Raw genomic sequence first — 27,067 nt, 5'->3', positions numbered from 1 at the left:
AATAAGGATGAGCCCACGGGCCCCTGGCCCTGACTGCAAAAAATCCTTATATCGAAGCATGCACCCCACACCGAAGTTGTCCCCACCTCAAACTTGTGCTGCCCTGATAGACCCAAGGCAGCCCTACAAACTGACATCAGGAACCTGGACTGCTGAGTTTTCTTTCCCAGGGAAAATGGAAAAAGGATGTGCCCAGGGGCTCCTGGCCCAGCCCTGGGGCCTGACTGCAAAGAATCCATATATCGAAGGATGGACCCCACACCGAAGTTGTCCCCACCTCAAACTTGTGCTGCCCTGATAGACCCAAGGCAGCCCTACAAACTGACATCAGGAACCTGGACTGCTGAGTTTTCTTTCCCAGGGAAAATGGAAAAAGGATGTGCCCGGGGGCCCCTGGCACTGACTGCAAAGAATCCTTATATCGAAGGATGGACCCCACACCGAAGTTGTCCCCACGTCAAACTTGTGCTGCCCTGATAGACCCAAGGGAGCCCTACAAACTGACATCAGGAACCTGGACTGCTGAGTTTTCTTTCCCAGGGAAAATGGAAAAAGGATGTGCCCAGGGGCCCCTGGCCCTGGGCCCCTGGCCCTGACAGCAAAAAATCCTTATATCGAAGGATGCACCCCACACCGAAGTTGTCCCCACCTCAAACTTGTGCTGCCCTGATAGACCCAAGGCAGCCCTACAAACTGACATCAGGAACCTGGACTGCTGAGTTTTCTTTCCCAGGGAAAATGGAAAAAGGATGTGCCCGGGGACCCCTGGCCCTGACTGCAAAGAATCCTTATATCGAAGGATGGACCCCACACCGAAGTTGTCCCCACCTCAAACTTGTGCTGCCCTGATAGACCCAAGGGAGCCCTACAAACTGACATCAGGAACCTGGACTGCTGAGTTTTCTTTCCCAGGGAAAATGGAAAAAGGATGTGCCCAGGGGCCCCTGGCCCTGGGCCCCTGGCCCTGACTGCAAAAAATCCTTATATCGAAGGATGCACCCCACACCGAAGTTGTCCCCACCTCAAACTTGTGCTGCCCTGATAGACCCAAGGCAGCCCTACAAACTGACATCAGGAACCTGGACTGCTGAGTTTTCTTTCCCAGGGAAAATGGCCAAAGGATGTGCCCGGGGACCCCTGGCCCTGACTGCAAAGAATCCTTATATCGAAGGATGGACCCCACACCGAAGTTGTCCCCACCTCAAACTTGTGCTGCCCTGATAGACCCAAGGGAGCCCTACAAACTGACATCAGGAACCTGGACTGCTGAGTTTTCTTTCCCAGGGAAAATGGAAAAAGGATGTGCCCAGGGGCCCCTGGCCCTGGGCCCCTGGCCCTGACTGCAAAAAATCCTTATATCGAAGGATGCACCCCACACCGAAGTTGTCCCCACCTCAAACTTGTGCTGCCCTGATAGACCCAAGGCAGCCCTACAAACTGACATCAGGAACGTGGACTGCTGAGTTTTCTTTCCCAGGGAAAATGGAAAAAGGATGTTCCCAGGGGCCCCTGGCCCTGGGCAGGGACCTCACTGCAAAGAATCCTTATATCGAAGGATGGACCCCACACCGAAGTTGTCCCCACCTCAAACTTGTGCTGCCCTGATAGACCCAAGGGAGCCCTACAAACTGACATCAGGAACCTGGACTGCTGAGTTTTCTTTCCCAGGGAAAATGGAATAAGGATGAGCCCACGGGCCCCTGGCCCTGACTGCAAAAAATCCTTATATCGAAGGATGCACCCCACACCGAAGTTGTCCCCACCTCAAACTTGTGCTGCCCTGATAGACCCAAGGGAGCCCTACAAACTGACATCAGGAACCTGGACTGCTGAGTTTTCTTTCCCAGGGAAAATGGAAAAAGGATGTGCCCAGGGGCCCCTGGCCCTGACTGCAAAAAAACCTTATATCGAAGGATGGACCCCACACCGAAGTTGTCCCCACCTCAAACTTGTGCTGCCCTGATAGACCCAAGGGAGCCCTACAAACTGACATCAGGAACCTGGACTGCTGAGTTTTCTTTCCCAGGGAAAATGGAAAAAGGATGTGCCCAGGGGCTCCTGGCCCAGCCCTGGGGCCTGACTGCAAAGAATCCATATATCGAAGGATGGACCCCACACCGAAGTTGTCCCCACGTCAAACTTGTGCTGCCCTGATAGACCCAAGGGAGCCCTACAAACTGACATCAGGAACCTGGACTGCTGAGTTTTCTTTCCCAGGGAAAATGGAAAAAGGATGTGCCCAGGGGCCCCTGGCCCTGGGCCCCTGGCCCTGACAGCAAAAAATCCTTATATCGAAGGATGCACCCCACACCGAAGTTGTCCCCACCTCAAACTTGTGCTGCCCTGATAGACCCAAGGCAGCCCTACAAACTGACATCAGGAACCTGGACTGCTGAGTTTTCTTTCCCAGGGAAAATGGCCAAAGGATGCGCCCGGGGACCCCTGGCCCTGACTGCAAAGAATCCTTATATCGAAGGATGGATCCCACACCGAAGTTGTCCCCACCTCAAACTTGTGCTGCCCTGATAGACACAAGGGAGCCCTACAAACTGACATCAGGAACCTGGACTGCTGAGTTTTCTTTCCCAGGGAAAATGGAAAAAGGATGAGCCCACGGGCCCCTGGCCCTGACTGCAAAGAATCCTTATATCGAAGGATGCACCCCACACCGAAGTTGTCCCCACCTCAAACTTGTGCTGCCCTGATAGACCCAAGGGAGCCCTACAAACTGACATCAGGAACCTGGACTGCTGAGTTTTCTTTCCCAGGGAAAATGGAAAAAGGATGTGCCCAGGGGCCCCTGGCCCTGGGCACCTTGCCCTGACTGCAAAAAATCCTTATATCGAAGGATGGACCCCACACCGAAGTTGTCCCCACCTCAAACTTGTGCTGCCCTGATAGACCCAAGGGAGCCCTACAAACTGACATCAGGAACCTGGACTGCTGAGTTTTCTTTCCCAGGGAAAATGGAAAAAGGATGTGCCCAGGGGCCCCTGGCCCTGGGCTGGGACCTCACTGCAAAGAACCCTTATATCAAAGGATGGACCCCACACCGAAGTTGTCCCCACCTCAAACTTGTGCTGCCCTGATAGACCCAAGGGAGCCCTACAAACTGACATCAGGAACCTGGACTGCTGAGTTTTCTTTCCCAGGGAAAATGGCCAAAGGATGTGCCCGGGGACCCCTGGCCCTGACTGCAAAGAATCCTTATATCGAAGGGTGCACCCCACACCGAAGTTGTCCCCACCTCAAACTTGTGCTGCCCTGATAGACCCAAGGCAGCCCTACAAACTGACATCAGGAACCTGGACTGCTGAGTTTTCTTTCCCAGGGAAAATGGCCAAAGGATGTGCCCGGGGGCCCCTGGCCCTGACTGCAAAGAATCCTTATATCGAAGGATGGACCCCACACCGAAGTTGTCCCCACCTCAAACTTGTGCTGCCCTGATAGACCCAAGGCAGCCCTACAAACTGACATCAGGAACCCGGACTGCTGAGTTTTCTTTCCCAGGGAAAAAGGAAAAAGGATGTGCCCAGGAGCCCCTGGCCCTGACTGCAAAGAATCCTTATATCGAAGGATGCACCCCACACCGAAGTTGTCCCCACCTCAAACTTGTGCTGCCCTGATAGACCCAAGGGAGCCCTACAAACTGACATCAGGAACCTGGACTGCTGAGTTTTCTTTCCCAGGGAAAATGGAAAAAGGATGTGCCCAGGGGCTCCTGGCCCTGGGCTGGGGCCTGACTGCAAAGAATCCTTATATCGAAGGATGGACCCCACACCGAAGTTGTCCCCACCTCAAACTTGTGCTGCCCTGATAGACCCAAGGCAGCCCTACAAACTGACATCAGGAACCTGGACTGCTGAGTTTTCTTTCCCAGGGAAAAAGGAAAAAGGATGTGTCCAGGGGCCTGACTGCAAAGAATCCTTATATCGAAGGATGGACCCCACACCGAAGTTGTCCCCACCTCAAACTTGTGCTGCCCTGATAGACCCAAGGGAGCCCTACAAACTGACATCAGGAACCTGGACTGCTGAGTTTTCTTTCCCAGGGAAAATGGAAAAAGGATGTGCCCAGGGGCTCCTGGCCCTGGGCTGGGGCCTGACTGCAAAGAATCCTTATATCGAAGGATGGACCCCACACCGAAGTTGTCCCCACCTCAAACTTGTGCTGCCCTGATAGACCCAAGGCAGCCCTACAAACTGACATCAGGAACCTGGACTGCTGAGTTTTCTTTCCCAGGGAAAAAGGAAAAAGGATGTGCCCAGGGGCCCCTGGCCCTGACTGCAAAGAATCCTTATATCGAAGGATGCACCCCACACCGAAGTTGTCCCCACCTCAAACTTGTGCTGCCCTGATAGACCCAAGGGAGCCCTACAAACTGACATCAGGAATCTGGGCTTCTGAATTTGCTTTCACTATGTAGATATCCCTCATTCATTGGCAGGGCCCTGCGATCCCCTTGGTTTTCAGGTCCCACGTTTCCTTTTGCGTCCTCAGTGTCAAAACCTCACTGGATTTCCCTCATCTTGCATCTCCCACCCCCAAGTACTCAGGGATTTTTTTTCATGCCGAATACCTGTTGTAATCTGACAGTACAAAGGTTCGGCTTGATTTTTTCTGTGCTGGATTTCTCCTTGGGAAATCTGCCACCATATAACCCTAACCACAACCACTTTGCTTTGCTCAGAATTCTCAACCTTCAGACCAGCATCATGGCACCTTACCCACTGGCCCTCCACTGGCACCTTCCCAAAGCATTCCAGTAATGCTCCACATTTTCAGTGGGCATCCTGTCTCACCCTCATCCTGACCCTAAAAATACACCAAGGAATTCTAAAATAGCCATTAGGAAGGTATAACAATTCTCTAAAAGATGCCAGAGAAAGCCTTCAAAAATCCCCTAATAGCCCTGCAAAAAAAAACACTCAAGGAAGCCTGCTCTGCCTCCAAACCCCTTCCTGTTGCCCTCTAGCCCACAGATGTCATCCCTACCTTTTCGCAGCGGGTCCTGTTGTCCTCTGAGGGTTCTGGCGTTGTCCTGGTGCGAGGGTCGCTGCCCTGTCCCACTGGGAGGCTTCCGGTGTGGTCTCGCTGTCAGGCTTGCTGTGCTGTGCTGCTGTTGTTGGGGTGAAAAGGGAAAAGGCTGCTTAGGGTGAGGTTAGGGCTGGGTGAGGGGTGCTGCACCTGTACCCTAACTTGCCTCCTAAGTTGTACCCTGTAGCCCTGATCCCCACTGGACTGTCCAGCCCTCAGACCCTCTCCCTTCACCCCTGACCCCTCCCTCAGCCCCCCAGCCCTCAGGCTCTGGCTGTCACCCTCGAGCCCCCCCTTGCCCCTCAAGCCCCCTCTCAGCTGCCCCTCAGCTCCTGTGTGCCACCCTTAATCCCTCTCCTCTGCCCCTCAGCCCCCAGCTTCTCTGTGTCACCCTCCAGCTGCCCCTGCCCCCCTCAGCATCTCTCTGTGTCACCCACTGTCCCCTCCCCTGTTCCTCCCTCAGCTCCCAGCCTCTGTCACCCTCAAGCTGTCCCTCAGCCTCTATGCCATGAAAAGACCCTTAAAAACCCACAAAAATGCCCTAAAAAACCCCTCATCTTCAAAATGTCTTAAAACCCCGACAAAAACATGAAAATAGCCTCAGAATGCCCTTAAAATACAATAAAAATACTCTACTTTAAAAAGCCCCTAAAACACCCCTAAAAACCCCCAAAGAACCTTTAAAAAATATCTCTAAATATTCCTAGAAAAGCTCTAAAAATAGCCCCAAAATCCTTAAAACACATTGATGAGACCCTAAAGAAACACCGCAGCGAGGAAGGCTGGAGAATGCGAAGCCGCGCTCCCGGCCCCGGGCGCAGCGCGGCTCCGGCAGGAAAGCGGCTCCTCCGGCAGGCAGAGGCGGCGCCGCGCCGGCAGACCCCCGCCCGCTGCCCCCGGCCCGGCGGGGCCGGCACCGGGCCCGGGGGGCCCCGGCGGCGCCCGAGCCCCGCGCCCGGAGCGGACGGAGCGGCGGCACCGGCCGGCACCGGTGCGGCGCCCGCGCCGCCTCCCCCGCCCGCCGGCCCGGCCAAAGCTCCGCTCGGCTCCGCACGGCTCGCACCGGCGCGGCTCCGGCGGGCCCGCGGCAGCCCAGCCGCGCCCAGCTCCCCTTCCGCCCCGGCCAGCCCCGGCACTGCCGGCAGGGCTCCGCGCCGGACCCTTCGCTGCCGGGCCGGGGGCAGAAGAAGCGCCCCGAATGCAGCGGCACAGCCCGATCCCCGCCCTGCCAGCGCTGCCACAGCTGCAGCTCCCTTCCTCTGAAGCCCCGACTCTGACGCCACGCTCCGGCGCTCACCTCACCCCAACAAGGGAAAAGAAATGTGGGCTCCCCTTCAACTGCGTCCCCTAGAAGAACAGAAAAGAAGCGGCTTGCCTCAAATGATGGCAAAAGGGGGCTTTTTACCTCAGTCCAAACCCCTTAAGAGGGGGGACAACAGGACTGCCCCCTCCAATTCAACCTCAGGATGACGAAATTTCAAAGGGAAAGGGGAAAAGTCCCCGTTATAAAAGCGCACCGGCTCACCTGCTTGGCTGCTGCTTCTCGGCACAAAGGTTTGTCCCTCAGCTCCTCCTTTGAGCAATGTTCCACGTATCCAAGTGTGTATCCAGGGGATTCCCCGGACCCTGTCCAAAGCACTCACCGTCCTTCCAGGAGACAGCCCCGGGAGCCCCCCACAAACTCCTCTTCTTCAGCAGCTCCGTGCAAAACCTGGCTGAAGCAAACCCTCACCCTTAAATAACCTCCCCCCGGCAGGACACGCCCCTCGTCATCATCCTGACAGCTCACACCTGTGGCTGCTCTGAGCCCTCATCATCTTAACAACTCACACCTGTGGCTGTTCTGAGCCCTCATCATCTTAACAACTCACACCTGCCACTGTTGCCACTCTCCAACAGCGTCTCTCCGTCTCCAGCACACAGCCCACTTCTCACAGACACTGATCCAACACAAATCTGCTACAGGTGTCGGCTTTTCTTAATGCACCTGGTTACACGATTAAAACACATACGTGCATTGATGGTCATTGAGAGAAAGCTTTCCCCTGGAGAAAACAGTCCTTTTGCTGGCACACTTTGATACACCATGGCAAAAAGCAGAATCTGCACCAACTCCTAAGACCCCTGCCGAGGAACCCAGCCCTGCCTGGGACACCCAAAGCAGCAGACCTCGAAAAAGGAGGGGAAAAGTCAAGGTTGGAGTGGAAAAAGAGAACAGAAGTACAGCAGCCTTTAAAAATGCCTGCACGGAGCAATAGTGGGAACCACTCACATTTCTTCCTTCCTTGCTTTCTGTGATGACATAAATAGGAAGTAAGAACACGTTAAACAAAAGGCAGAGCTAGGATTTTACAGGTCTTTATTTTGGCAGGCTGCATGACAAACACCGCTTCAGGGACTGCGACGCCTTTTGGGGAATGGCAGAGAACGGAGGCAAAAGGTGCCGGGAGCCCTTTCTGTTCCCTTCAGCCCCTGCAGCCCCTCCGGTGCTTTCAGGGCACTTGCTTGGTTCGTTCCTAGAGAAAAAGGCTAGGGCATGATTTTCAAAACTACTGCCCGTCCCCAGTCAGAGTTTCCTACATTCCTGGGTACAAATGAGTAGATGGAGAGAGTGGATGGATGCTGTCCAGCAGTGTCCCCAGGGGCATCTGGAGTGTTCACACTGCTGAGCTGAGAAAAACTCACCAAACCCAGCCCAGGGGCCTGTGATCCTCCACCCACCCGGGGGAACTCCGGGCACTGTAAACAGAGGCCAGAGTGCACACCAGGCTCTGCTGTGCCCGGTGAGGAGTCTCTGTATGAGCCCTGAGCCCTGGCATCGCCTCCCAAACACCACAGAGACCTCTTGTGTCAACAGAGAAAAGCCCTGGAGCAAACGTGTGTCCCCAGCACGATCAACAAGAGATGCAGAATTACCTCCTCAATAAAAACGCTGTTTCGGATGGAAATGTAACCTCTGTTGACTGCGAGGATTTTATAGGAATACTGGCTCAAGAATTCAGTGACTTCAGGGATTCCATACCACAGGTTCCTGGGACTGCTTGGGCATCCAGAGTCTATAGTATTGGTTAAACTGGTAGAGCTGAGGATACTTAGCAGCTTTGTCACAGAGCTGGAACGTCACGCAGGGAGCAAGGGGTTCTCTCAGAGAGTGCAGGAGGCCAGTGAAAACAGCACCAAGGGCCTCCACGACGTCTGCTCCTAGAAAAGCCAAATAAATTAAACTATTGACATGAGCACGGACACTGGGGCAACCTTCCTTACTTTGGGCCTTGCCAGCAGCCCACAGAGCCTCACACAGAAAAGAACTGAACGAGATCAAAAAGTGTTCCTAGTGACCTAGACAGGTGCTCCTGGCCGCTGAGGAACCTGAAAAACCCTCCAGACATCATCAGCTCTTGCTGAAGCAAATAATCCACCTTCACCGTGTTGTGCTAAACACACGCCCGGCCCTTAACAGGGAGAGACCCTGCCAGGCACCGCCTCAGAGAAGACCCTGGCTGTACTGGGGGGACACACCCAGCCAACGTGTACAAGTTAAACAGAATTTTCTGTCAGAACTGGGACTTTCAGCACCCCCCAGGTGCTTCTCGACTGCCACATACACACAGAGGGCTTTGTGAGGTGCTCTGGGGTTGGCCAATCCTGCTCCAAGCCCTGCTGATGCCCCTGTGATTTTAACGCTGTCCTCAAGGAGGTGGTAGAACCTCGCAGTATTTGCCCCTGGAGCTTAATTTCTGAAGTTTTCCTTGGGAAACGCACCCACTTCCTACTTAACAATGCAGACCCCTCTCCCTGCTCTCGGGAAGAGCTGCCCACAGGCACGGGAAACACCTTCCTCTCCTGATCGCCACGCTCTGCCCTTAAAACGCTGTGTTACTGAGGCCAGCTACTTTCAGACCAAGACTGTCCATGCAGGGACAGTGTCCCTTCTCTTCAGGGTCAGGGAAAAAGGGCAGAAGCACCTACAGAGCTTCAATGCCCCTCCTGAGCACAAAGCACCGTGAATCTGAACCTCCTGCTGCCTGCAGGGAAGATAATAAAATGTCTCAAGGTAAAAAATGATAAGTGGTAAAAAATTATTACAAGAGGGTAGAAATGATGCCGCTTTCACTCCACTGCTAGAAATGACACATAAAACAAAAAAAACCTGTACCTGTTCCGTTTTCAGACTGAAACAACAGCATATTCCTGGCTGCTCATGCAGCAGGGACAACAGCACTGCAGGGCAATGTCTGGATAATCACGTCTTCATTTAAAGAGAACACAATTTCCTCATCTAAGCCATCACTGCCCTCCATCAGAACAGCCAGCACATCCACGACATCTAATAAGCGAAGGAAAAAATGTAAGCAGAGGATCCAGACTAACTGGGAAAACAACAGAGGTAGAATGCAACATTCCAGGAACACAAGGTAGCTTTTTAGTCAAAAAAAAATGAAAAAAAAAAAAAAAAAACACCCAAAAAAACTAAAAAAAAAAAAAAACCAAAAATCCCCAAAGGCACATTTGCCAGGCAATACAAAGTTAGGGGCAGCACAAAAATCACAGCTGTACTTCACTCTGCCTTTCAAAGCTGCTGTCCAGCACAGGTTGCCCACAGAAGCTGTGGCTGCCCCCGGATCCCTGGAAGTGTCCAAGGCCAGGCTGGACAGGGCTTGGAGCACCCTGGCATGGTGGAAGGTGTCCCTGCCCATGGCAGGGGTGGAACGGGACGAGCTTTAAATAAAGGTGCCTTCCCATCCAAACCCTTCTGGGATTCCACGATTCTGTGAGCAGCCCCAGGCAGAAGGGCTAAATTTCCATTGTGGTTCGAAAATGCTGCTGCAAGAACACGAAGAGAGATTTCAAATACTGTTCAAGTGGCAAAACCACATCAAAAATTACCTGACCCTGACCCTAACCCTGACCCTAACCTGACCCTGACCCTAACCCTAACCCTGACCCTAACCTGACCCTGACCCTGACCCTGACCCTAACCCTAACCCTAACCCTAACCCTAACCCTAAATTGGGGGGAGGGTCCTGGGGGATTCCTGAAGGTCTTTGGGGCATCCCAGGAGGAATTTTGGGGTGTCAGATATTTTTGGGGAGTCGTGAAGAGCATTCTGGGGTCTCAGGGAGTTTTTGCGGGTCCCAGGAGGAATTTCAGGGACCCTAATGGGATTTTTGGGGGTCCCAGGGGGGATTTTGATGTCCTGGAGAGGTTTTTTGGGGGGCTCTCAGGGAGTTTTTGGGGTCCCAGGAGGAATTTCAGGGGTCCTAAAGGGAAATATGCAGGTCCTGGGGGGTGCTTTGGGGTCCGAAAGGGAATTTTGGGCATCCCAGGGGGGGTTTTGGAGTCCTGGGGAGAATTTTGGGAGTCTCAGTTTTTGGGGTCCTAGGAGGAATTTCATGGGGTACTGAAGGGATATTTGGAGGTCCTGGGTGATGTTTTGGGGTCCTGAAGGTAAGTTTGGGCGTCCCAGGGGGGGTTCTAGAGTACTGGGGAGAATTTTGGGGGTCTCAGGGGGTTTTGGGGAGGAATTCTGGGGGTCCCGAGTAGAATTTTGGGGGTCCTGGATGCGGTTTTGGGTTCCTGAAAATAATTCTGGGGGTCTCAGGGGGCTTTTGGGGGTCCCGGGAAGAATTTTGGGGACCCTGATGGGAATTTTGCGGGTCTCAGGGGGTTTTTAGGAGGAATTTTTGGGGTCCCGAGTAAAATTTTGGGGGTCCTGGGGGGTTTTTGGGGTCCTGAAGAAATTCTGGGAGTCTCAGGAGGCTTTTCGGGGTCCCAGGAGGAATTTTGGGGACCCTGATGGGAATTTTGGGGGTCTGAAGGGGATTTTTGGGGTCCCAAAAGGAATTTTGGGCATCCCAGGGGGGGTTTTGGAGTCCTGGGAAGAATTTTGGGGATCTCAGGGGGTTTTTGGGAGGAATTTTGGGGGTCCCGAATAGAATTTTGAAGGTCCTGGGGGGGTTTTGGGGTCCTGAAAATAATTCTGGGGGTCTCAGGAGGCCTTTTGGGGGTCCTAGGAGGAATTTTGGGGACCCTGATGGGAATTCTCAGCCTCCCAGGGAGGGTTTTAGGGTCCGAAAGGCAATTTTGGGCATCCCAGGAGGGGTTTTGGAGTCCTGGGGAGAATTTTGGGGGTCTCAGGGGGGTTTTGGGAGGAATTCTTGGGGTCCCGAGTAAAATTTTGGGGGTCCTGGGGGGGATTTTGGGTTCCTGAAAAGAATTCTGGGGGTCTCAGGGGGCTTTTGGGGGTCCCAGGAGGAATTTCAGGGGTCCTAAAGGGAAATATGCAGGTCCTGGGGGGTATTTTGGGGTCCGAAAGGGAATTTTGGGCATCCCAGGGGGGGTTTTGGAGTCCTGGGGAGAATTTTGGGGGGTCTCAGGGGGTTTTTGGGAGGAATTTTGGGGGTCCCGAGTAGAATTTTGGGGGTCCTGGGGGAGATTTTGGGTTCCTGAAGAGAATTCTGGGGGTCTCACAAAGTTTTTGGGGGTCCTAGGAGGAATTTTGGGGACCCTGATGGGAATTTTGCGGGTCTCAGGGTGGGTTTGGGGTCCCAAAGGGAATTTTGGGTGTCCCAGGGGGAGTTTTGGAGCACTGGGGAGAATTTTGGGGGTCTCAGGGGGTTTTTGGGAGGAATTTTGGGGATCCCGTGTAAAATTTTGGGGGTCCTGGGGGGGATTTTGTGCTCCTGAAAAGAATTCTGGGGGTCTCAGGGGGTTTTGGGGGTCCTAGGAGGAATTTTGGGGACCCTGATGGGAATTTTGCGGGTCCCAGGGTGGTTTTTGGGGTCCCAAAGGGAATTTTGGGCGTCCCAGGGGGGGTTTTGGAGTCCTGGGGAGAATTTTGGGGGTCTCAGGGGGTTTTTGGGCGGAATTTTGGGGGTCCCGAGTAGAATTTTGGGGGTCCTGGGTAAGGTCTTGTGTTCCTGAAGAGAATTCTGGGGGTCTCAGGGGGCTTTTGGGGGTCCCAGGAAGAATTTTGGGGACCCTGATGGGAATTTTGCGGGTCTCAGGGGGTTTTTAGGAGGAATTTTTGGGGTCCCGAGTAGAATTTTGGGGGTCCTGGGGGGTTTTTGGGGTCCTGAAGAAATTCTGGGGGTCTCAGGAGGCTTTTCGGGGTCCCAGGAGGAATTTTGAGGACCCTGATGGGAATTTTGGGGGTCTGAAGGGGATTTTTGGGGTCCCAAAAGGAATTTTGGGCATCCCAGGGGGGGTTTTGGAGTCCTGGGGAGAATTTTGGGGATCTCAGTGGGTTTTTGGGAGGAATTTTGGGGGTCCCGCATAGAATTTTGAAGGTCCTGGGGGGGTTTTGGGGTCCTGAAAATAATTCTGGGGGTCTCACAAAGTTTTTGGGGGTCCTAGGAGGAATTTTGGGGACCCTGATGGGAATTCTGGGCCTCCCAGTGGGGTTTTTAGGGTCCGAAAGGGAATTTTGGGCATCCCAGGAGGGGTTTTGGTGTCCTGGGGAGAATTTTGGGGGTCTCAGGGGGATTTTGGGAGGAATTTTGGGGGTCCCGAGTAAAATTTTGGGGGTCCTGGATGCGGTTTTGGGTTCCTGAAAACAATTCTGGGGGTCTCAGGGGGCTTTTGGGGATCCCAAGAGGAATTTCAGGGGTCCTAAAGGGAAATATGCAGGTCCTGGGGGGTGTTTTGGCGTCCGAAAGGGAATTTTGGGCATCCCAGGGGGGGTTTTGGAGTCCTGGGGAGAATTTTGGGTGTGTCAGGGGGTTTTTGGGAGGAATTTTGGGGGTCCCGAGTAAAATTTTGGGGGTCCTGGATGCGGTTTTGGGTTCCTGAAAAGAATTCTGGGGGTCTCAGGGGGCTTTTGGGGGTCCCAGGAGGAATTTCAGGGGTCCTAAAGGGAAATATGCAGGTCCTGGGGGGTGTTTTGGCGTCCGAAAGGGAATTTTGGGCATCCCAGGGGGGGTTTTGGAGTCCTGGGGAGAATTTTGGGGGTCTCAGGGGGTTTTTAGGAGGAATTTTGGGGGTCCCGAGTAGAATTTTGGGGGTCCTGGGGGAGATTTTGGGTTCCTGAAGAGAATTCTGGGGGTCTCACAAAGTATTTGGAGGTCCTAGGAGGAATTTTGGGGACCCTGATGGGAATTTTGCGGGTCTCAGGGTGGTTTTTGGGGTCCCAAAGGGAATTCTGGGTGCCCCAGGGGGGGTTTTGGAGTCCTGGGGAGAATTTTGGGGGTCTCAGTGGGGTTTTGGGAGGAATTTTGGGGGTCCCGAGTAAAATTTTGGGGGTCCTGGATGGGGTTTTGGGTTCCTGAAAAGAATTCTGGGGGTCTCAGGGGGCTTTTGGGGGTCCCAGGAAGAATTTTCAGGACCCTGATGGGAATTTTGGGGGTCTCAGGGGATTTTTGGGAGGAATTTTGGGGGTCCCGAGTAGAATTTTTATCGTTCCAGGGATAGGTTTTGAGGTCTTGAAAAGAATTCTGGGGGTCTCAGGGGGCTTTTGGGGGTCCAAGGGTGGTTTTTGGGGTCCCAAAGGGAATTTTGGGCATCCCAGGGGGGGTTTTGCAGTCCTGGGGAGAATTTTAGGGAATCTCAGGAGGTTTTTGGGAGGAATTCTGGGGGTCCCGAGTAAAATTTTGGGGGTCCTGGGTAAGGTCTTGTGTTCCTGAAAAGAATTCTGGGGGTCTCAGGGGGCTTTTGGGGGTCCCAGGAGGAATTTTTGTGAACCCTGATGGGAATTTTGGGGGTCTCAGGGGGTTTTTGGGAGGAATTATGGGGGTCCCGAGTAGAATTTTGGGGGTCCTGGGATAGGTTTTGAGGTCCTGAAAAGAATTCTGGGGGTCTCAGGGGGTTTTGAGGGTCCCAGGAGGAATTTTCGGGACCCTGATGGGAATTTTGGGGTTCCCAGGGTGGTTTTTGGGGTCCCAATGGGAATTTTGGGTGTCCCAGGGGGAGTTTTGGAGTACTGGGGAAAATTTTGGGGGTCTCAGGGAGTTTTGGGAGAAATTTTGGGGGTCCTGAATAGAATTTTGGGGGTTCTGGGGGGGGTTTTGGGGTCCTGAAAAGAATTCTGGGGGTCTCAGGGGGCTTTTGTGGGTTTCAGGAGGAATTTTGGGGACCCTGGTGGGAATTTTGGGGGTCTCAGGGGTTTTTTGGGGGGAATTTTAGGTGTCCCGAGTAAAATTTTGGGCGTCCTGGGTGGGGTTTTGGGTTCCTGAAAAGAATTCTGGGGATCTCAGGGGGCTTTTGGGGGTCCCAGGAGCAATTTCAGGGGTCCTACAGGGAAATTTGGAGGTCCTGGGTGGTGTTTTGGGGTCCCAATGGGAATTTTGGGCATCCCAGGTGGGGTTTTGGACTCCTGGAGAGAATTTTGGGGGTCTCAGGGGGTTTTTGGGAGGAATTTGGGGGGTCCCGAGTAGAATTTTGGGGGTCCTGGGGGGGATTTTGGGTTCCTGAAAAGAATTCTGGGGGTTTCAGGGGGCTTTTGGGGGTCCTAGGAGGAATTTTGGGGACCCTGATGAGAATTTTGGGGTCCCAGGGTAGTTTTTGGGGTCCCAAAGGGAATTTTGGGCATCCCAGGGGAGGTTTTGGAGTCCTGGGGAGAATTTTGGGGATCTCAGGTTTTTGGGAGAAATTTTTGGGGTCCCAAATAGAATTTTGGGGGTCTTGTGGGGGTTTTGGTGTCCTGAAGGGAATTTTGGGGGTCTCAGGAGGTTTTTGGGGATCCCGGGGGGGTTTTGGGGTTCTATATGGAATTTTGGGGGTCCCAGGGGGATTTTTGGGGCTCCTGAAGGGAATTTTTGGATTCCCAGGGCTGTTTTTCGGGGATCCCGCTGGGTTTCTTTGGTGGTCCCGGAGCTGTTTTTTGGGGATTCCGCTGGGTTGTTTTGGGGGTCCCGGGTGAGATAAGTGGAAGATCATTTGTTCACTGTGATATGCTCGCTTACCTTGGTTTGCATAAGAATGTACTGGTGTGTCTTTGAAATGCTTATTTGCTTACAAGGTGATAAGGAGGTTGAGATTAAAGTCCTGGGTGTGTATATCTGGTCTGCTTGCTGTATCTCAAAAGAAGAGACTTAGAAGCTATCACAACGACCAGACTCAGACTACATCTGGAGAGTCACGCCTGCAAGGAGAAAAGGGGGGATAAAAGGAAGGTTGGGACAGAACATTTTTGCGCGCCGTTGGTGGAGCAGGAGACTCCCCGGCCGCCCAGCGCTGGATTTTGCCTGCCTTACTTGCTTGCTATTTTAAATAAAATTGCTTTATTGAATTAAGACACTTCAAATTGTCGTGTCACAATTTATAACACCGGGGGTGTTTTTGGGGTCCCCCTCTCACCAGTCCATGGACGCTTCCACTCCCCGGTTCCTGGTCAGCGCCAGCGCCTTCGCCCTGCGGGACCGGGGGGCTCCCGGTTATTTTTGCGGTGTTCCCGGGAGGGTCTTGAGGCGTCCCGGGAGTCCCGGGGTCTCCGGGGCCTTTCCGTGTCTATCCCCGCCCCCCCCCCCTCCAATAATCCCATTCCCGGTCCCGGTGCCGTTACCGGGTCCACTCCGGCTGCTCCCGCCCGCCCTCCCCCGTTGTCCCCGGCCCTCCCCCGGTGTCCGAACGGTGCCGGCGCCCTCACGCGCGCCGGGTCCCGAATCCCATCTCCAGCAGCGCCTCCAGGGCGAGCCCGGGCCCGGTCCCACCGCCCTCCGCCATCACGGCGGCGCCGGGCTCGCGACACGTGGAGGACGACGGCCGGCGCGAGACAGAAATGCAGAAAGCGTTCCGGTACGGACGGCGGCCTCGGAGGGATAAAAAGCCTCAACTGCGTTCTCGGACGGACGGCGTCTAGAGAGGGACAGAAATCCTAAAATGCGTTGTGGTACGCACGGTGGCTGTACAGGGACAAAAATACTCAAATGCGTTGTGGTACGGACGGCGTCCGGAGAGGGACAGGAAGCTTAAAAGCATTTTCGTACGGACGGCGGCCGGACAGGGACAGAAAGTATCAAATTCGTTATGGTACGGACGGCGTCTGGAGAGGGACAGAAAGACTCAAAGCGTTCTCGTATGGCCGGCGGCCGGCGTGGGACAGGAAGCCGCTCGCGCCGCCGCCATCCCCGGCGCCGCGGAGCCGCCTCCAGCCCTCCCCTCACTCACAGACACCGCCCCGCTCGCCGCTCGCTCCCGCCTCTCACCCCTCCCGCCCCGTCTCGGCGGGTTTTGCAGGGCGCTGGCTGGGGGGCTGCAGTACCCCTTTCTGTCCACAAGGCGGCAGCACTGCCGCCCGCCACCGCCGGGGGCCGCCGCTCGCCTCGGGGCCGCGGGCGGGGCAGGCGGCAAAAAAGAACGGGCGCCGTCCCCTGCGGAACGTCCTCGGTTGCAAATGCCCCGAAACATCTCGCGCAGAAAAGAACGCCAACAAAAAAAAACCCTGCCTCTAACCCAACAAGAAACAAAAGAAAAAAACCTTTTCTTTTAAACTGCATTTCAATGTATTTCATTTTTGTATTATTTATATTCACATTCGGATTTATAATTCGGATTTAAAGGCCGGCAGGGGAGGGAAGAGGGACGGGGCACAGAGGAGGGAGAGAGGGGGAATGGAACGGAGTAGCGGGGCAGGGACAGGATAGGAAGGAGCCGGGTTTGGGGGGGACACGGAAACGGGGGAAAGAGAGGTAACTGAACACGGGCAGGAGGATGGAGCGGTAGAGAGAGGGACAGGAGGGGATCCTCCCGGCGCCCCGGCTCCGCCCCGGCTCAGCCCCGCCCTGCCCGGGATGCTGCGCTCGGCAGAGCTCGGCTCCGTTCGGCTGGACTCGGCTCCTCGGCCAGCTTCGGCTACTTTCGGCCACGCTCGGCTATTTCCGGCCGCATTCGCCTCTTCGGCAAAGCTCGGCTCGCCTCGGCTGAACTCGGCAAAGCTCGGCTCCACTCGCCTCCTCGGGCCCTTTCGGCCGCTTTCGGCCACGCTCGGCTATTCCCGCCCGCACCCGCCTCCATTCGCCCACTCCCACAGCTCGGCTCCCTCCGCCCGGCCTCGGCTCCCTCCGGCTCACACATTTCCTCAGGGCACCTCATTCCTCGGCACACAAATTGCAGCCCCTAAAGGCTTGCGGCTCTTTCAACACACACACACTTGCTCCTTTAGGACAAGAATAGTTACATCTAAAAGCAATTCCCTCATTTTGCATCTCCTTTTTATTTAACCCCCCCAAAATCCCATACATATCACAAGGAATGTGCAGTTCTGGTTCCCCCACCCTCTGTACCCTATTTGTACAAAGGACCTGGGCGCAGCACACACCCGAAATTCAACTGAATAAAGCCCGGCTTCAATAATCAGAATAAACTGACGTTTGTTTACAAATTAGGTGCAGTTTTGTATGGTGCTGCATAGCCTTGGAGCCGAGTCGAGGAAAAAGAGCTACAGCACTGGAACCTAAGTTTTAGCAGTCAAGTCATTTGTAACTTGTGCCATAAAGTACACCAAGCATAACTGCAGTATTATCTGCTGAAGTTCTCTACTGTGGATTTCGGGTACAGCAGCACGTGCTTTACTCCCAACAAAAGCTGCTCAGGTGGGGGGAGCCGGGAAGCCAAGTCTCTCCACTTTGTCTGAACACCATCTTCCAGGAAGGTACTGCTTCCTCTCTCCCAGGCTCCCTTCAGCAAAGTGGCAAATTCAGAATCCGGTGCCACAGGAGGCCCTTGGCTTAACTCCTTGTGGTTTTCAAACTGTTTAAAGTGAAACAAAAAGCAGAGGAGAAAAACAGTGATAAACATGAACCAAAAATCTCTTCAGCCACCTTTGTTTTGAGATGAGCTCTGAACTGAAGCTCTGGGAACACAAGCGTGCAGTCCTGCTAGAACAGAGCTGCCCAGCAGTGTCCCCAGGGGCATCTGGAGTGTTCACACTGCTGAGCTGAGAAAAACTCACCAAACCCAGCCCAGGGGCCTGTGATCCTCCACCCACCCGGGGGAACTCCGGGCGCTGTAAACAGAGGCCACAGCACACACCAGGCTCTGCTGTGCCTGGTGAGGAGTCTCTGTATGAGCCCTGAGCCCTGGTATCGCCTCCCAAACACCACAGAGACCTCTTGTGTCATCAGAGAAAAGCCCTGGAGCAAACGTGTGTCCCCAGCACGATCAACAAGAGATGCAGAATTACCTCCTCAATAAAAACGCTGTTACTGATGGAAATGTTACCTCTGTCGACTGCGAGGATTTTATAGGAATGCTGGCTCAAGAATTCAGTGACTTCAGGGATTCCATACCACAGGTTCCTGGGACTGCTTGGGCATCCAGAGCCTATAGTATCGGTTAAACTGGTAGAGCTGAGGATACTTAGCAGCTTTCAGGGACTTGGGATCTTTGACACAGAGCTGGAACGCCACGCAGGGAGCAAGGGGTTCTCTCAGAGAGTGCAGGAGGCCAGTGAAAACAGCACCAAGGTACTCCACATCATCTGCTCCTAGAAAAGCCAAATAAATTAAACTATTGACATGAGCACGGACACTGGGGCAACCTTTCTTACTTTGGGCCTTGCCAGCAGCCCACAGAGCCTCACACAGAAAAGAACTGATCGAGATCAAAAAGTGTTCCTAGTGACCTAGACAGGTGCTCCTGGCCGCTGAGGTACCTGAAAAACCCTCCAGACATCATCAGCTCTTGCTGAAGCAAATAATCCACCTTCACCGTGTTGTGCTAAACACACGCCCGGCCCTTAACAGGGAGAGACCCTGCCAGGCACCGCCTCAGAGAAGACCCTGGCTGTACTGGGGGGACACACCCAGCCAACGTGTACGAGTTAAACAGAATTTTCTCTCAGAACTGGGACTTTCAGCACCCCCCAGGTGCTTCTCGACTGCCACATACACACATAGGGCTTCGTGAGGTGCTCTGGGGTTGGCCAGTCCTGCTCCAAGCCCTGCTGATGTCCCGGTGGTTTTAAGGATGTCCTCAAGGAGGTGGTAGAACCTCACAGTGTTTGCCCCTGGAGCTTAATTTCTGAAGTTTTCTTTAGGAAACGCATCCACTTCCTACTTAACAAGGCAGACCTCTCTCCCTGCTCTCGGGAAGAGCTGCCCATAGGCACGGGAACCACCTTCCTCTCCTGATCGCCACGCTCTGCCCTTAAAACGCTGTTACTGAGGCCAGCTACTTTCAGACCAAGACTGTCCATGCAGGGACAGTGTCCCTTCTCTTCAGGGTCAGGGAAAAAGGGCAGAAGCACCTACAGAGCTTCAATGCCCCTCTTGAGCACAAAGCACCGTGAATCTGCACCTCCTTCTGCTTGCAGGGAAGATAATAAAATGCCTCAAGGTAAAAAATTATAAATGGTAAAAAGTTATAACAAGAGGGTAGAAATGATGCCGCTTTCACTCCACTGCTAGAAATGACACATAAAACATAAAAAAAATCCTGTACCTGTTCCGTTTTCAGACTGAAGCAAAGCATATTCCTGGCTTCTAATGCAGCAGGGACAACATTTAAGAGAACCAAATTTCTTCATCTAAGCCACCACTGCCCTCCATCAGAACAGCCAGCACATCCACGACATCTAATAAGTGAAGGAAAAAAATGTAAGCAGAGGATCCATACTAACTGGGAAAACAACAGAGGTAGAATGCAACATTCCAGAAACACAAGGTATCTTTTTAGTTCCCAAAAAAAACCCCAAAAACAAACAAAACAAACAAAAAACCCCACCAAAATGGAAACATTTTATACGGCCGCCGTGAGGACTTTCTTGGGTTGTTACTGGTGTTTGGAGGGGTGTAAGAGCAGTTAACTCTTGTGTTTGTGATGCTTTTGCTTGCTTTTGTAACTTTTCCTTTAGTATTTTAATAGTTTTAACTAAAAATGTTTGTTGCTTTGTTGGTATAGTAGTTATCCTTTTTAGTGTATTTTTTATAGTTTAATTAGTTTTTAATGTATTTAGTATACTTCTTGTAGAAGTATTACAATTTTGTAAAGCATACTGCTTTAATAATGATTTACGTATAAACTTAGGCACTAGTCTTTTTAATTGCTGTTGTTGCTTTATTAATAAATGCTTTAAAAGTTTTATACTTTTTTGGTTAATTTTTATATATGTTGGTAAACTTCTTGGGCCTTTTACTTGATCTATAGCTCGTTGAGTTAGTTGCATTGCCTTTTGACATTTTTTAGGTTTTAGCATAGCTTGTGCCTCAGTGCGAAAATATGGTCTTAAGCTTATCAATTTATCTATACTTACTTTGTGAAGAGGATCTTTAGGCTGCTTTTGCATAGCTACAGCTTTATTAACTTCTGCTTGCTAGTGTGCACTAAATAAAAGTTTCTGATGCGGTGAGAAAATAAGTTTAGCAAGACTTTTATAATTTTTTGGTAGCAATATATTAGTACTCTAAATATAATTTAATATTTGCTTAGTTGGTTTATTAGTTACTCTAAACTGACTCACTGTAGCTTGCAACTGTGACAACAATTTTTAATCTAACGGTGTAATTTGAGCTGTTAACCTTTTGCTCGCTTGCTGCTAAAAAATTATAGGATAAGCTAGTTCTGCTGCTAGTTCTAAATTTGCTTATTTTCTTTGTTTCATTTTTCTTTTGTTAGAGTTGCCTAAACTTCTTTTTGCTCTCTGGCCAGAGCCTTTGTTAGGTCAGATTTTGCCTTAGGGGTTGATTTACTGACAGACAAACTCTGACAAACGGGTGATCTCTGTTTGGGGGGGCTGGAGGAGCCGTGGGCTCACAACGACTCTGTTTCCGTGTCCTCAGGCACGGGTCGCAATGGAGGTAACTCCACTGTAGACACAGCAGGTGGCATGGAAATACTAGGTAATTAATTTTCTCTGCTGTAACTTTTATTCTTCTCTAGTGTAGAGGTTGCTTGTGCAGCAGCTTTTTTTTCTGCCTTATGTTGTAATAACTCATTGTGAACTACCTTTTACAACTTTTTTAGCTTTTTGGCTGTCTTACCATCATCTAAAACGTCTTCATATAATTTATCTTTAAACTTACGCCACTTAGACAACTTATGTACTGTATGAGGATTTATAAAGAACCCCTTAGCATACCTATATGTTAATAACCTTGGCAGATCTTTATGTAAATTAATGTTTTTAATCTGTCTTTTCTGCAAGAATTCAGTAAATAAATCATATGCTGCTTGCCTCTCCATACCTCTATTGTCAGCGCTGTTGCAGCCCTCCGAGGTCGTCGGCAGCACGTATCGGCCAGGCTTGCCTCTGCAGTCACCTGGGGCACGGTGCACTCTATTTCAATTCAGCACTGAACTCTTTTTCCTCACTCCACCGTGGCGCCTATCACGTCGAGGTCACCATTTTTGTGTAAAAATGACGGGAGACAAGCCCATTCTATAACGTCAACAAGTTTCGGTTTATTCTAAGCACGCATGTACAGTTATACCCATTATATATTATATATATATTGCAAAACTTAGGCTCCTCACTGGTGTCTCTAGAACAGGTCAAGCTCGCCTTTGGGGCTTTCTCTGCTTGCTTTGTTTTCCCTTACACTTATCTCTTTGCTGACCGTTCTGCTGCTGGGAACCAGCTCACCCAAGGACGTGTGATATTGTTGCTACATCCGCTATTGCTGCACTCTGCAATTTTCAGCTACTGCTTCACTAACTGCACGTAGTCATGGCCTCTCTCCCGAAGCCGCTCATCCACAAAACTCTCCACACACCGATCCGAATTTTTTGGCTATTTTCCCTTTTTTTTTTTTTTTGCTTTTTCCTCATTTTTTTCCTTTCCCGCATTTTTGGGCTCCTAAACCGTTTCTTTGTGCGATTTTACCACATTTTCAGATATTTTATCCACTTTTCGGCTCTTTCGCCGACTTTGGTCACTCTCCCCCAATTTCCGAGCTCCCCGATCCCATTTTCGCCCTTTCTTCCCCAATTTTTGGGCTCTTTTCCCATTTTTGGTCACTTTCCCCGCATTTCCGCGTTCCCCCATCCCGATTCCGGGCTCGTTTTCCCGCTTTTGGGCTTTTTTTTCCCGTTTTTTCCCTTTTTTTACCCCATTTTTTTGGGCTCTCACCTGGCGCGGTTCCCGCGTCCTGTCCCTCATGGCGGCCGCGCATGCGCAGGAGCGACCACAGAGACGGTCCATAGAGATGAATGGGAGGTCCTCCAGGAGCATAGAGACGAGCCGAAAGTTCCATAAAATCATAGAGACGAATCGGAAGTCCTCCAAAAACCATAGAGATGAACCGGAAGTTCCATGATATCATAGAGACGAACAGGAAGTCCTCCAAAAACCATAGAGATGAGCCGGAAGTTCCATGATATCATAGAGACGAACAGGAAGTCCTCCAAAAACCATAGAGATGAGGCGGAAGTTCCATAATACCATAGAGATGAGACGGAAGTCCTCCAGAAACCATAGAGATGAGCCGGAAGTTCCTTAATACCATAGAGACGAATAGGAAGTCCTCCAGAAACCATAGAGATGAGCCGGAAGTTCCAATAAACCATAGAGACTAAGCGGAAGTAGTCCAGAAACCATAGTAATTATCTGGAAATTCCATAAAACCATTGAGATGAACAAGAAGTCCGCAGAAACCATAGAGATTAACCGTTGTCGTACGGAGGGCGGCCGGCGCGGGGCAGAAAGCCAGAACGCGTGGTGGCACGGACGGCGGCCGGCGCGGGACAGAAAGCCGCCCTCGCCGCCGCCATCCTTCGCCGGCGCCGCCGCGGAGCGCCTTCAGCCCTCCCCTCACTCACAGACACCGCCCCGCTCGCCGCTCGCTGCCGCCCCTCGCCCCTCCCGCCCCGTCTCGGTGGTTTTGGGGCCGCTCTGGCCCTTCCCGCCCCGTCTCGGTGTTTTTGCCGGGCGCTGGCTGGGTGGCTGCAGTACCGCCCTGTGTCCACAAGGCGGCAGCACTGCCGCCCGCCACCGCCGGGGGCCGCCGCTCGCCTCGGGGTCGCGGGCGGGGCCGGCGGCAAAAAGAACGGGCCACAGAGCCTGAAAGTTTTTACTGCTGCTTTTTTAAAACTAGAAAGGAAAATAAAGTTAGAAATAAAGATAGAAATAGAGAGAAAGAAAGGGTTAAAGAAAGTTACACTTAGAAAAAGAGAGAAAAAAATAAATAGGAAAAGAAAGAGAGTGAAAAATGAGAAGGGTTAGAATGAAAAAGAAAGAGAGTGAGAGTAAAAAAGAGGGGGTAAAAGAGTTAAAGCTGGAGATAAAAAGAAATAAAGAGTAAAGTATAAACTGAAGTACAAACTATAGAGAGAAAAATAAATAGAAATAGAGAAACAGAAAAAAAGAAATACAGGGAAATAGAAAAGCAGAGAGACAGTTAGAAACAGTGAGAAATGGAAACACACAGAGACGGACAGAAATTAAGTTAGAGATAAAAAAGTAAGATGAGAAGCAAAGGAAGAAATACTGTGAAAAAAAAATTACTAAACCCCACCAAAGAAAGACAGAAGCCAAAGGAGCCAAAGATGGAGGGGAAGGGAGCGGGGGCCATCATTACTAGGGTTGATTCAACTTGATTGAATGAATTTTTTTTATTTACACTTCAGCAAAACAAAAGAGACACTTTCCCTTAAGGTGGCCTAAGGGGACACTTCTTGGACATCCCCATCTCCAAAACGGACACAAAAACCCCTCCCGAGGAGTCCCAACCTGGCATCCCACTTCCATCCCCTCTGTGGTCCCCCACCTCAAACTTGTGCTCCCCTGACAGTCCCAAGCAAACCCTGCAAACTGACGTCAGGAACCTGGACTGGTGAGTTATGTTTTACAGGGAAAATGGATAGTGTTCGTGTTCAGGGGCCTGTAGTGTTGCATGGGTGGTTGCTTCCTGAAATTCTGAATGGTGAAGGATGTGTCCCAGACCAAACTTGCCACCACCTCAAACTTGTGCTGCCCTGACAGTTCCAAGTGGGTTTAGCTGTGTTCTGTAGATGCTTTCTTTGTTATGAATTGCATTGCACATAATGATAACAGTTGTTTTGTGGGTTGTAGGTCTGGATTAAGAGGCTGTGTCCTACTTTTGGAGGTCTTAATGTCCATAGCTCTGTGGGCTTATATAAAGCAATTGAGTCATAAAACAAAATACTTGGAGAGGAGAATTTTCTTTTTAAACCAAATGACTGTCATTTCCACACAGCTGTTGTGGCTATGGTTAACTTTTCTGGGCTCAAATGTGGGTGATGCCAGTGCAGAAGAGGCCTTAGGAACTGCAGCAGTGGGAAGTACTGCTTATTCTGATCCCTGATACACGCTTCTTGACTTCCCTCTGTGCTGAGCCTTGGCTTCAGACAGAGTCCGTGCAATCTAGGTTCAGTAGTATTTATCCTGTGCTGTTTCTTGAACACTGGAAGGGGTTTGCAGGCTCTTGCCTGCTGTCCCTTTAGCTGTCAGTGGCCTGTTTTGGTATGGGGCTGTTAAATCCAATTTTTCCAAGAGCTTTTCCAGTGTATCCTCAGTGTATCTGTCTTGGCTGTCACATTTCTACAAGAGACACCTGCTCAAGTTTGTTGCATGAGCAAAGGATCCTTCCCACAGAGGCTTTTCTGCATTGCACATTTAGTTAGTGTCTCCACTCTAGAGGGAACCCTCATTTGGAGCCAGTTACTGCCTTTCTAAGAAAAATTGTAAGATGGTCACAGACTGAGCTTACCCTTAGAAACACAGCATTGACTGACAAGGCTATCTGTGGAGCATGTGCCATCTCCAGAGAGGATTCAGTGACAGTTACTTGGGTTGTAGGAAGACAGCTGGTGGCAGCTGGCGATTTTATCCTATCATAATCAAGGTTGTCAATACTGCTGTTCTTCCTTTAGTTCCGTTTCTATGCATGTCAGTTCTGCAGCTGTGCTGATGAAGTGCCAAGGATGAATTCACTCACTTGTTATCTCAGTCTCTTATAGATTCTAGTTCCATTAATGGGCCTACCTGGTGTAGACAAGAGGAGAGTTTGGTTCGGGTTTTTTTGTCTTTACTTCTCCCTGCCCCCCCCCCCCCCCCTTTTGTAATTTGATTGATAAGAGGTAATTCTTCAACTCAGCCTTCACTCTTGATGCTGCAGCGTTGTGCTTACTAGGGAAAGCTGCAAGTAATGAATGCACATTGCATTCAGCTGTCAGAAATAGCTTCCCATCTGTCCATTTGTGGCACAAAATTAGAAAGTGGTCCTTCCAGTATGCAACTCTGCCCTGCATTTCCCCCAACCAAGTTATTCAGTACGTAAGTTGTCAATTTTGGCATCTTCTCTTTCTGGCCAACAAAATATGCGTGAAAAAATAACTGCCTGCAGGCCATAGAACTGTAGCTGCAAGTCATGATCAAAAGCTGACCTTCCTGGTCTTTTCACAACTTTCTTGCCAAACTCTTTGGCTTCACTGGATCTCAGTTCTCTATGGGAGAAGGAGCTTATTAAAAGCCACACAGAAACATTAGCTAACAAGGGCAGAATAGCCTTTCCTACCCTCAACAAAACCCTTGGGAGGTTTTGTTAATCCCTCCAAGCTGCAACTAGCATTACTGCATTTTATGTGCTCCTGCTGTAAGGCAGCCCCTTGTAGGTCATAAATCACCATAAGTGTCATCACAGAACAACCTTGCTGGCCCTGTTATTGTTATTAGGTCTAGAAAGATGAGTTGCTGACCTTTACTGAGCGCTATTTCTGTTGACTGCTAAAAACCTTCAGAGCAGATTTGGATGTTCGTTAGTTGTGTGAGCCAGGTTCTTTAACTGCCTGTGAGCTTTCTGAATCTTAGGAAATCTTCAAAGATCTCTCAAAGGAGAGCCTAGTTTACTCTGCATGTACTCGAAAGAAAGGTAAGCTTCAGGTCCTGACTACTGGTACAAAGTACTACTGGTTAATTCCATTGACACAGCTTCTGGTTTGCACACAGCAGGAAAGCAAGCTCCCATGTAGAAAGAGGCATACTGCTGTTGCCCGTGACACAGACTGCCCACTGTTAGTGTGGGCAGCCTAGTGCTGCTCTATGCCACGGAGAAGCTCATTAGGAATGCAGTAGCAGGGTGGGAACTTAGGTGGAACTTGTATATTCCAAAAATTTTGGGATAATGCTTGTCAAATGCCTGCTATTCTGCTGTGCATCTCTTATCAGATGGGGTGAGCTGAGTGCTGTGGAAAATAAAAGGTACTGTGCTTTGTAAGCATTGTAAGGTGCTGTGCTTGCTGAAGCAGGTGCTAAAGAGGAGATGTGAATAAAGGACTGGTTTGTGTGAAGTGACTGTAGAATTTTTCCACTTCTTCTGTAATAGAGCACTTTGAGACAGGTGCTGACAAAAAATGTCCTATTGCTGAGGCCTTCCCCCTTGGTTGGCAGTCTTGTGTAAGCTGGAGCTAGCCCAGAGTATCAAATTGCTTTATGCCATGAAAAGCTAGAACTCTGATCTGGAAAGAATTGGAACTGCCTGTGGAACGCTGTCAGACACATGATCGCATAGTGATTGCTAAGGAGAGGATGACCAGGTCTCAGATACCCGAGATCAATATTGAGAAAACAAAGTTTGCAGCCATGGCAGCAACCGTTGTCTCTTAAATGTTACCCTTTACAGGGCTTGGCATCCTTAGGTGTAAGGGAGACTGTTAGTCCTTCTTGTGGTGAGTGAACAGGGCCAAAGGAGCTGAATACCTTGCACAAGTCAGGGAATGGCTGCTCCTGTTGCTGCCTTTGGGTGCGTGGGAGCGACATACATCTGCAGACACGTGCCTCGTGTGTACGCTCTGTTACCTTCTGCCACTGTGATTTCAGTGTTACGGTAATTCCTGGTGCAAGCAAGAACGACACAGAAAAGCTGCCTGTCAGTTATAAGAAACAACTGAGGCTTTTTGGCTGTTAGTCTGCTCGGAGTGATTATTATCTTTGGCTGTTTTCAATAAGCTTTGCAAATTAGAACTAATGACCAAGATGAGTCACTAAGAACATAACTCATGTTTTATATTTAGAAGGTTTATCCTTTCTCAGTTGCTAAAAAACTGTAGTTTCACATGCAATCAGGCTGTGAAACTTCATCTGAGCAGTGATTGTACCCATGCACTCAAATAATCCCATTTCAGAATCGGCTTTTAATAT

The 27,067-nt window shown here is 51.0% G+C and overlaps 3 long non-coding RNA genes across 6 annotated transcripts; all 3 read right to left on the bottom strand.

The window, feature by feature from the left end:
* Positions 1 to 4,754: 4,754 nt before the first annotated feature.
* Positions 4,755 to 6,754, bottom strand: LOC144247255 (uncharacterized). Its single transcript, XR_013340990.1, has 3 exons — positions 6,563 to 6,754; positions 6,335 to 6,384; positions 4,755 to 5,119 (listed from the first exon to the last, which is right to left on the bottom strand). It is a non-coding gene; the product is annotated as an uncharacterized LOC144247255 (long non-coding RNA).
* Positions 6,755 to 7,379: 625 nt separating this feature from the next.
* Positions 7,380 to 15,915, bottom strand: LOC144247254 (uncharacterized). Of its 3 annotated transcripts, none has more exons than XR_013340989.1 (4): positions 15,620 to 15,915; positions 14,937 to 15,115; positions 9,194 to 9,364; positions 7,380 to 8,238 (listed from the first exon to the last, which is right to left on the bottom strand). It is a non-coding gene; the product is annotated as an uncharacterized LOC144247254 (long non-coding RNA). The 3 variants fall into 3 exon arrangements; XR_013340988.1 differs by lacking the exon at positions 15,620 to 15,915 and adding an exon at positions 15,331 to 15,507; XR_013340987.1 differs by lacking the exon at positions 15,620 to 15,915 and having other exon boundaries at positions 14,937 to 15,507.
* Positions 15,916 to 17,166: 1,251 nt separating this feature from the next.
* LOC110471980 (uncharacterized) lies at positions 17,167 to 22,081 on the bottom strand. Of its 2 annotated transcripts, none has more exons than XR_013340985.1 (5): positions 22,040 to 22,081; positions 21,156 to 21,349; positions 19,414 to 19,546; positions 18,155 to 18,457; positions 17,167 to 17,721 (listed from the first exon to the last, which is right to left on the bottom strand). It is a non-coding gene; the product is annotated as an uncharacterized LOC110471980 (long non-coding RNA). The 2 variants fall into 2 exon arrangements; XR_013340986.1 differs by having other exon boundaries at positions 18,193 to 18,457.
* Between the last annotated feature and the right edge of the window lie 4,986 nt (positions 22,082 to 27,067).

This window comes from Lonchura striata, chromosome 20 (genome assembly GCF_046129695.1).
Source record: "Lonchura striata isolate bLonStr1 chromosome 20, bLonStr1.mat, whole genome shotgun sequence".
Classification (NCBI taxonomy): domain Eukaryota; kingdom Metazoa; phylum Chordata; class Aves; order Passeriformes; family Estrildidae; genus Lonchura; species Lonchura striata.
Note: the sequence above shows the minus strand (reverse complement) of the source record. Positions and strands in the feature narration are given on the sequence as shown.